The sequence below is a fragment of the Ornithodoros turicata genome, chromosome 4 (assembly GCF_037126465.1).
Source record: "Ornithodoros turicata isolate Travis chromosome 4, ASM3712646v1, whole genome shotgun sequence".
Classification (NCBI taxonomy): domain Eukaryota; kingdom Metazoa; phylum Arthropoda; class Arachnida; order Ixodida; family Argasidae; genus Ornithodoros; species Ornithodoros turicata.
Genome location: NC_088204.1, coordinates 37,223,203 through 37,234,114, shown reverse-complemented (window position 1 = coordinate 37,234,114; position 10,912 = coordinate 37,223,203). Strand labels below are relative to the sequence as shown.

The 10,912-nt window shown below is 46.1% G+C and overlaps 1 long non-coding RNA gene across 1 annotated transcript in view; it reads right to left on the bottom strand.

Moving 5' to 3' along the window:
- Positions 1 to 1,680: 1,680 nt before the first annotated feature.
- LOC135391437 (uncharacterized) overlaps positions 1,681 to 10,912 on the bottom strand; it is a 52,610-nt gene continuing 43,378 nt past the window's right edge. The window contains exon 3 of the long non-coding RNA XR_010421946.1: positions 1,681 to 2,027. This is a non-coding gene — a long non-coding RNA (uncharacterized LOC135391437). The remainder of the gene's footprint in view (positions 2,028 to 10,912) is intronic.

Genomic DNA, 10,912 nt, shown 5'->3' with positions numbered 1-10,912 from the left:
ACCCAGGCAGAAAAATTGTCAAAGAAGTCGGCCCAGGTGAAAAAAAATACAGAATGACAAGGGCACGCGCAGCCCTCCGGCTCGGCGGTATGCACTCAGACAGCTCCTCACCCGCGTGTACGTACTTGCATGTGAACCACTCACGCACCACCTGAAAAAATTACGAACGAAGTCGGCCCAGGCAGAAAAATCGTCACAGAAGTCGGCCCAGGGTGAAAAATACACGACGATAAGGGCACGCCCAGCCCTTTGGACCGCTGGTAAGCTCCCGGACAGTCCCGCACCCGCGCAGCACCCACCGCGCGCTGGAAAAAAAAATTCGTGAGAGAAGACGGCCCAGGTTGAAAAATGCCCCACTGTAAACGAAGGCCCTCTGCCAACCCCCTCCGGTCACTTCATAAGAATCTGATTAATTGTGCTATATTGGAATACTAGCTGTTGTCTTGAAGTTACATACATCCTATCAGAACTTTGTAATTAAAACTCCACTATGGTGCTCACGTATAATAATGTGAGACTTTTTATAATAAAACTTGTAATTTCGATTGTAATAATATTGATTAAAAATATCTTCTTTGATTAGATGTGCTATCCCATTTTAGTTCTGCTTAATTGAAAATGCGTAATTACCACTAATAAAAAATATTGTGTATGATGTGTGATACCCCTTCAATGCTATTGCATCAGATCTGTAATAAGTGTAACCTTTGTTACGTGTATCGTATTGTGTTTCTTCTGCTTCAGGTATTTTTTTTGCTGGCTTTTTCACCTTCACATAGAGTCACAACCTACTTTTCTACACTATTGACCTGAATAAATGTATTTTCACTTGTACTTTTGTGTATGGCTATCTTTTGCATGTAAACCGCCTACTCTGCAGCTGTTGTATCGGGAAAAAAATTACGATTGAGCTCCGCACAGATGGAAAAATGACGAAAGAAGTCGGCCCAGGCTGAAAAGTGTGCGAGGGTAAGCGCGCACGCAGCCCTGCGGCCACGCGCCGATACGAGCCTCCACCCAAGCGCCGCCCGCCGGACGGGAGAAAAATACGCGAATGACTCGGGGCAGGGCCCAGGGGACAAGGTTGCTGAGTGAACACGGATCTCCTACGACACTCCCTCCTACTACCGATCTGACGACTCCCACGAAACCCTACATTTCGCTTGCTCGTTTCCCTGCGCGACAAACTGCTGCAAAGTGGCCTCCTTTATGGCATTTATTGCAGGTGACGTTCTTTGCAGGGCAAGAGTTTCTTGGGTGACGTAAACGTCCACACCAACGGCAAGTTCGCTGCTTGATCACAGTTCTTATGCGGTTCACCGGTGTAGATCGCTGTTGCTGTTCCCTCTGCGCAGGGCGTGACCTCCTACCGACACGTTTGGTAGCTACGTGGCCCAGTAAATAAACCCTTTTTAAGCGCTTCAGTAGAACGCAACGTATGCCCTCAACATCCGCAGTCGCTATCGCACAGGCAGGTGTTCGTGCACTTGATAAGACAAGAGCGCGCGTCATTGCTTATCACACAATCATCATCATCATATATCATTTGAGATCGATCAGCATAGAGCAAACGTCCAGGGTTTGGATGTATCACTGAGAACATGTGTATACCGATGCCAAGAAAGAAGAAAAAATCGCGCCATGAGGTGATGGAAATGCGAGAAATTTCTGACAAAGAAATTTTTGCTTCAAATGGTCCAAAACCGTGACCGTTTATTTCGCATATGGTGGTGGCGTCATTTCTTGTGTCGCTAGATGGGCCCGACGTGACCACTCTTGATTTGGATTGTACGTGTAATTCGTGAATCCTGGATCAGGTTGCTGTTGTCCCATTGTAGGTTGGAATCCAGGAACCATCACGACAGTGGGTGCAGCACTGGACGCCATTGCCGACTGTTGCACGACAGTGGTATTGGAGATGTGGGTGTCCTTCCTACAGCAGCCGCAGCAGAAGTGACAGATGCAGAAACACAATAAGATGAGGACGATCAGGCCACCTACTGCTGCCACAATTGGGACCCAGATTACTGAAAAGAGTAGTACGTGTTAGTGTAATAATTCCTTATTTCCAAGCCAAGATTATTCCCTCAGAATGCATAACGAACTGAAAACAAAGCTCGCGCTTCATTCGTACCCTAACAATGCAGGTGCATTTCCATCGACTGCTATTATGTAATCTAAAACTGCTAGTGACAAGATCACATGCAATTATAGTACGTTTAATGCTTTACAAAACGAGAGCAGGCGACCAGCCCCTTGATTGGCAGCACAATGATGGGTGTATGCATTGTATCACTAAATGCGCCGCCCTCGATGGTTTAGTCGGTAGCATGTCCGCCTGCTAATCCCATGATCGCGTGTTCAAACCCGATCGAGGACAGTGGCAACTTGGTGGAAAGGTGCCAGTTTATTTTACACTCAGGGTGTGGAAGTTCAGGGCCAAAAAGCCAAACATCTTGACCAGGTCCTGCCTCCCTTACACTACACTCAATATTTGATATGAAATAAGAGTCAAAATACAACACACGAAAATCAAAACTGCACAACAAAAATTTGAGATGGGACGAATCGAAACTTTTTCGAATCCGAATCCAAGGAAGGTTCAACGACTCCACGAGTCTTACAGAATCTAGAATCTTTCGAATCCTTTCTTCAAAAAAAAGTTTGAAAAGCAAGAAAAAAAAAAAGAAACAAACCCGTAGTGAAAAGTGTTTTGAAGCAGAATGTGATACCTAACAAGTTAAATAATGCTTCTGTTTCAGGAGAAAATATACCCATATAGTTCTTTTTAAACGTAACTTATTTAACATGTTGTTCATCGACTACAAGAAATGCATTCTCGAGTTTGAATTATTTCCATAAAACTAAGCAACAATCGAAACCAAAACCAGGTTACTTTTAAACTTGTAATGTAACAGTTCCTGCCTGAATTCTGTCAGACCAGAGCAATGTAAACAAACAAACAAGGAAACACCTGCCGGCCAATGAGGCTTTTGGCGGACTCCGGAGGCGCCAATTTGAAAAAGAAGCAAACAAAAGTGGTTGCTGGATTCGAAAGATTCGATTCGCCGTTTTCGGTACTGGGATTCGCGAATCTCGAATCCCTGCCTAGGATTCGAGGATTCGTGGATTCGCGGATTCGGTTGGCACATGACTAACAAAAATCATTTTCATGTCAACATTCGATAAAGCAAAAATATTAACCTCATTACAATATACCTGAATCACAATATAGCTGGTACGTCAAGGAATGTGTACCATAGGCCGTTTGACGGAGAGGTAGGCCAAAGTGTGGCGTATTTCTAACAGGACACGTACAGTGATATTGAGGAGCTATTACAGTTATATTGAGAGAAATAATATCCAAGTCTTAAAGGGGCTATGAATTCTACCAAGCCAGCCCGACGACTGTCTCGGTTCCAAAGGGCGATTTTAACTTGTTGGATGTGACACCTTTTGTATTGATGAATCTGATAGGTCCTTATCTTCACTACATATAGCACGCTGCTAACCAACGATCATCCCCAAGGACAACGTTCTCGCTCTTGGTTTTTGGATAACGCGAGGCGGAGTCTTTTATGTTACCATTATATGTACGTCATTATGGCTACAAAATAGGCTCTGTCTGCCGTTTTCAACAAATCAGGGACGAGAACGTTGCCATTCGGTATGATGGTCGGCTAGGAGCGTGCTATGTCGTGACGTTCATTTATTCAGACTGCAGACCAGAACGTTATGTGTACCCCCGTGTTGTCGTCTAATTGGGTGCTGCAATACTTCAGGATAGAGGTATCTGGATGGCGGTATGTCTACTTGCCCGTATCCGAAAAATAGTGCGTTTTGGTATTAACGCTGCACACGTTATGAGGAAGTATTGAACACTAAATTGTAAATAGAATTACTAAGCGTAGAAGAACAATATTACACCTATTATACCCGTAACTAAATACTTGCAGATAGGAGTTGTTACCCCCTTTTACTTTTTACCTTTGTCATCTTTTTCTAAAATTTTAACAAGCGCGATCCTTATACAAAAAGTTTATTCTTCAAACTATACGCGCGTTGTGCACGTCCCGCGACATGTTGTAAGAAACACTACTCCCAGAGTTTTAACATTGCCTACATACGAACTTCCATGTCACCGTACCAGAGTGGTTGATGCATTAAGAATCAATACCACAATGCCTAATACCACACCTCTGATACCATAACGAAAGCGCTTCGATAAGAATATTTTATGATCAATACAATCAAAAGCCTTACTGAAACCTAAAAAGGAACTTTCCTTATCTTCCGCAACCCCCGTTTGTCATCGAGGCGGATGAACACGAAATTCACAGACGGATAGCTGATCCAAAAAGCGCATTGGTGCACTGCTCCGCGCAAGATATATGTTAACCGAAACCAATTAATTACTCGGAAAAATCACTATGTGTCGACGCGGTTCTTTTTCTTCTACCAATATTTTTCGCTTCAGGTCCCGATGCGTACGACAGAGGTTCCGTGAGCGTGCGAAGTAGAATTTAAAAGTTAGGGTGTTTATTAAATTAGTGAGCGAACGCAAATGAGCCGCTGACTACTCAGTTCATAGCCGATGTCCCAGGGATCTTTACCAAAAAGAAATTTCTTCGATGACGCCATCTGTTCACGAAGTATTCAGCCACGGGATTTTCGTGAAACACCCTGTATCGTGTTAAAGTTACAGGTAATGTTATGCGAGATACATAATGGTACAGGCAGCACAGCATGACGATGGCAATGATTTAATGGGCAGAATGAGAATTCGCGTGGCATGAGTCGCGTGACATGAGTCGTCGTTGTCGTTGTCACAAGCTTCCTTGGTTTGTGCTCGTACTTCCGGCGATTCATCAAACACTTCGCGAGTAAGGCACGACACCTGAACGACCTTTTGAAGCAAGGCATTGCATTCTGCTGGAAAGACGCCCACGAAGCTTCGTTCAGTTGCTTGAAGTCGGCTCTCACTTCTTCACCGCTGCTCCGCCACTTTGATACACGTGCGCCAGTTGAGATCCATACCGACGCTAGCGGTACAGGCCTTGGCGCCGTGTTGACCCAACGTCCTGATGACGCTGAGCATCCAGTGGCGTTTGCCAGTCGTTGTTTGTCTGCTGCAGAACAGAACTACAGCGTCACCGAGTAAGAATGTCTGGCGGTCGTGTGGGCGGTACATAAGTTTCGCCCCTACCTCTACGGGAGCCATTTCAAAATCGTCATAGACCACCATTCGCTATGTTGGCTCGCTAGCATCAAGGCGCCATCTGGGAAACTCGCCCGATGGGCACTGTTGCTACAAGAGTACGATTTCGAGATTGTCCACAAAGCCGGTCGCAAACACCTTGATGCCGATGCTCTATCACGCGCTGCTCTACCGGATGTCGCTAATACCTCATCATTGGTGGACTCTACTCCCTTCGACCCCCTCCCGCTTTCTGGGGAATAACGCCGCGATCCCACTTTACGATCGGTCATCCAGATGCTGCAGGCCAACGCTCCGCTTTCTCAACAGCAATCCCGACGCTCAAGGAACTTCGCCCTTCGTGACTCAGTCCTTTACAAGAAAAATTACGATCCTTTTGGACAGCCATATTTGATCGTGATCCTGCGTCATCTTCGGCAAGCTCTTCTGCGGCCTCTTCATGATGACGCAACGTCTGGACATTTGGGATTTGCACGTACATACGACAGGGTGATCTGACGGTTCTTCTGGCCTGGAATGAGACGTTTCATTTCAGCGTATGTACGGCGCTGTACTGAATGTCAACGACGCAAGCACTAGCCGTCCGCGCGACCAGGACCCTTGCAGCCTATCTCTCCCCGTACTGGCCGCCTTTCAACGCCTGGGCGCGACCTCCTTGATCCTTTCCCTACTTCGAATGATGCCAACCGATGGATCATTGTCTGTGTCGACCACCACACCAGATACGCGGAGACAAAAGCCCTTCGGACCGGCACCGCGCCTGACATAGCCACGTTCCCTTTGGAGCAGGTTACACTGCGCCACGGGGCGCCCAGAGAACTCCTAATTGACCGAGGTGCGGCCTTCTTGTCGACCATTGTCTCAGAGCTACTCCAAGCCTGCCAGATCCGCCGACTCACTACAACCGCGTACCACCCACAATGCAACGGCACCACCGAGCGACTGAACCGCACCCTCGCGGATATGCTTTCTATCTACGTCGACGCCGCCCACACCAACTGGGACACAGTTCTCCCTTTCGTGACCTATGCGTATAACACCTCCCGACACGACGTCACCTCCTTCAGCCCGTTTTTCCTCGTCTTCGCCCACAATAGGGACACCACTTTGGACATGTTGTTTCCTTACCTCGATGCCGGCCACAGGACGGATTTTGTCACCGAACTCATGAGTCGCGCCGAAGAAAGCCGCCAGCTCGCTCACACGCATACGATGCTCTCCCAAGCCGACCAAAAGGCCCGTTACGACGACGCGCACGCCGATGCCCAGTACCACCCAGGAGCCCTCGTGTGGGTGTGGATACCCGAGCGCAAAGTTGGCCTCTCTGTGAAGCTCATGCGGCGCTATTTCGGCCCGTATGAAATTCTTCGTCAAATATCGCCGGTCAATTACGTCGTCCAGGTTACTGACAGTGCACGTCGACCATCCCGGAGAACGTCAAAAGAAGACGTCGTACATGTTTCACGCCTAAAACCCTACCATTCGTAGGCAGTTGATCAGGATGATAAACCTCTCCGTGAGGAGAATATTGTTACATGACGACGAGTGGTTCAGCGCGCGCACCGGTGATTCGGCTCTCTCTCTCTGGCTGCTCTGAGCATTAATGCAATCGTGTCTCTACTCGCGTCAATATTTCTTGGGAATGCCTGCCAACGTTTGCATAATGTTTGTTATATATATTAGCATGATTATTATTAGTGACAGTATTCCACAAATTCAGTACTATAGTTAGCTTCAGTTACAGTATTTCCAGCGGTAACTATATTATCAATTTCATTTGTATTTCCCGTGCTGACAATGTTTTCTTACAACATGAAACATCAAACAGATTACTGTAATAATTCTGTTTCACCTTTCTTAGTTCGCCATTTACAAACTTACACATTTTCTTATATTCTGATAACTTCGTTCAGTCCCTCGTTTTCAGAAAACCCGTCCATAATGGATGCTTTTTCCAAATGAGTGAGAATAATTTATGGGCAACCCAACGTTTCTTTGCGCGCTTAGCCTTGCGAATCCTTTTCGACGGATAGCAGTCACCATAAATGTTGATGATAATGATAATGATTACGGGTTTTCTGGCGCAGCGACTACAAACGTCATAATGCGCCAAACATGGTTATGAACACAGATGAATCTAGTTATAAGAATAAAGTGAATGAAATTCAACCTAAAAATATACTGATGTAATTAAAAGAAGTGTGTGTAAAGTTCCCTTGAGGAAGGTAACTAAAATGTTATAGGCTCCCAAGCAGGCCTATGTCCCTAAAAAAGTTCTGGACATTATCAAAAGGAATGACAGGCTCATCACCCAACAAGAGTGCTGGGTGAAGAGGTGTACAATGCTTGTAGCATTCAGTGAAGTAGCGCTGGCGATGAGGTTCGTGTTGTGGGCACGTGATGAGAACGTGAAGGATGGAGAGTTGCTCGTTATAATGGGTGCACCGCGGTGGCTAGTCTCCACGAAGTAGATGGCCGTGCGACCAAAATGTGTGCCCAATTCTGAGCCTGTGTCTCAGCACGTCCTGGAGCGTTGCTGGATTGCATGTACCTTATGCCCTACGTGTGGTTTTGTAAGATGAAACTTGTTCACAGCTTGTTCATCTCAGAACGGCTGACGTCTGTGTACGTCTGAAGTCATGGAAACAGATGTCGAATGGGCTAATTCTGATGAAAGAGCTGTTGCTGCGGCTTGGTCTGCAAGTTCATTTCCTGGGATACCCACGTGACTGGGCACCCAACAAAATGTTAAGTTATAACCTTTGTTTATTATCCTATTGGCCAAAGAACGTGCTCTCTGAACTAGAAGGTTCTTAGCCCGCTGCAGACTACTCATATCATGCAGAGAGCTAAGAGAGTCTGTGTAAATTACTCCAGATTCAATACGTGTTTGCAACATAAAATTAAGTGCCAAGATCAGTCCGTATACTTCAGCAGTAAAAATTGATGCTGCTGGATTTAAACGGTGCGACCGTGTCACCGCTGCAGATACCATGGCGCAGGAAACGCTGTCAGCAGTCCGTGACCCATCTGGGTATATTTCAGTGTGGTGACCAAAGGAATGTTTTAATTCGAAGAACTCTTGCTGAAGGACTAAGGGCGGCTTATCCTTTTTATTGTACTTTGTTAAGGAGTCGTTCAAGTGCTGCTGTGATTGCCAAGGAGCACTTTGTCACCCTGTTCTAGGATCCAGGAATCCTGATACAAAAGGTTATCAAACTCTTGATACTCCAAGGCTTGCATGCTAAAAGGTCGTATCACTGATGGTCTGTTTACAAACAGTCGCTGAAGCCCTGTGCCTTGGACACAAGGCAGGGCAGGATTCTGCCTGTGGCTTTTAACTTTAAGACCATAAAGAATACTAAGGTAAGACCGTCGTCTGTCCAGAGACCACTCATTAGACTCAACGTACAAACTTTCCACTGGTGAGGTGCAGAAAGCTCCAAGTGCTAATCGCAGGCCTTGATGATGTACTGGGTCAATTAACCTGAGGACTGACGTACGCGCAGAACTGTAAACAACACAACCATGGTCCATCTTAGACCGAATTACTGATGCCTATATCTTGTGGAGGGTTGTTCTATCTGCTCCCTAAGACTTGTGAGCGATAACTTTCATGAGAGGAATATTTTATGCGTTTTGCTTTAGTTGTTTGATGTGCGGAAAAAACGTAAGCTTTCTATCAAATACCATTCCCAGAAATTTGTGTTCTTCTCGGACAGCAATGACTTGACCATTCATGGCAAGTGTAGGGTTCGAAAGTAGTCACTTTTTTTTGTGGTAAACAGGATGCAGATAGTCTTTTCTGAAGATAACTTGAATCCATTCTGGTTTGCCCATTTAACCAGTCTGTTTATTGCCAGTTGTAACTGCCTCTCACAAGTTGCCAAATTTGCAGACGAGTAAGAGATTTGAATGTCATCCACGTTCAACGAATACGATATAGACGGAGGGATTGCAGTGGCTATCGAGTTCATTTTCACGGTGAATAACGTCACACTGAGCATGGAGCCCCGAGGAACTCCATTCTCCTGAAGAAATGGTTGTGAGAGAGTGGTGCCCAATTGGACTTTGAAAGTTCTGTGTTTGAGAAACTTACTGATGCAACGTAAAAGCCGGCCCGGTATCCCTAAAAAGTACAGATCTCAGATGATACCATACCTCCATGCGGTATCATATGCCTTTCCTAAATCGAAGAATACAGAGGCACAGTGATTCCGCCTGACAAACGCTGCTCGGATTGTGGCCCCCAAGCGAACAAGATGGTCTGTCGTTGAACGTGCAGCTCGGAATCCACATTGGTGCTTAAAACAGTTTAACGTGAAACAGTTATTGCATTCAAGTCTAATCGGTTGTTGACAATTCTTTCGAATGTTTTGCCCAAACAGGTGGTGAGGGCAATGGGCCTGTAGCTGGTGTGATCTGAAGCTTCTTTGCCAGGTTTCAGAAGTGGAATTACAGTTGCTACCTTCCATGTTGTTGGCATCTGTCCGTTGTCCCAGACTTTGTTGAAGAAGTTTAGAAGACACCCTTTGGATTCCTCTGATAGGTAGGTGTATCATGGAATATGTCACCCTCTCTTGACCAGGAGCACTGACCTACACTGAGCACAATGCTCGCAGGAGCTCAACCATAGTGAACGGCTGGTTGTATGCATAATTTTCACCACACACAGTTGAAACCACTTGCTTTTCTGCATTGTTCTTTACAGACAGGAACCTTTTGCTGTAATGTGCAGAACTGCAAACACTCTGGAAATGTTGACCTAGGAGGTCGGCCTGTTCGTCTAAATTCTGCCATGGAACACCACTGACCTGAAGGAGGGGAATGGAGAAACCCTGGTAGTCTCCTTTAACTTTCCGGACCCAATCCCATACTTTCTTTGATGGGTCCCATGTGTTAAAGAAGAAACGTTGTGCCAAGAAGGCCTTTTTGCTTGCTTTCTTGTCCACCTTGCTTTGACACGTGGTTTTTGAAGGCAAGAAGATTCTGTGATGTGGGGTATCTGCGAAAGGTACCGCAGCCACGATTCTGTTCCGTCTAGTCTTTGCGCAATCGTCAGTCCACGAAGGTTTTGGACGTTTGGGGAGCCGACCCAATGTCTGTGGAATAGATTGTTGGCGGCAGCCCTGATTGTGCTTGCGACAAGAGATTTACCTCTTTGCCTCTTCGATTGACATGTGTTCAAAAGAAGAGGACTGGAGGTTGGCTTCCCTTTGGAATACACTCCAGTCAGCCTGAGCTAGTTTCCATCGGTGTGGTCGCGTTGTGAGTGTATTTGTAGCACCACACAATTTCACGATGACAGGAAAGTGGCCACTCCCTCGTGGATTCTGCTCAACTGCCCAGTCTAAGCAGCTAAACAGAGAGGGACTGCACAGCGAGATATCTAGACAAAAAAGCTTTGTGTCGCTGCATTGACATAAGTAGCTTGTCCCGTATGGAGCAAGCAAATTGACCTTGACATCAGAACCGTTTCCAGCATTTCCCTTCTGATGTCTAACCTTTTGCTGCCCCACAGGGGACTGTCAGCATTTAGATCCCCAAGAATAAGGAAAGGTTGAGGCAGCTGGTCGCAAAGACTCAATGTCAAGACTCAACGCTCAATGTCTGTCTGGTGGATTACTACTGAAGGGGGCAGGTACAATGAACACGGTGTAATGACTCTGTCGAGGCATATTTGTACAGCTGGGT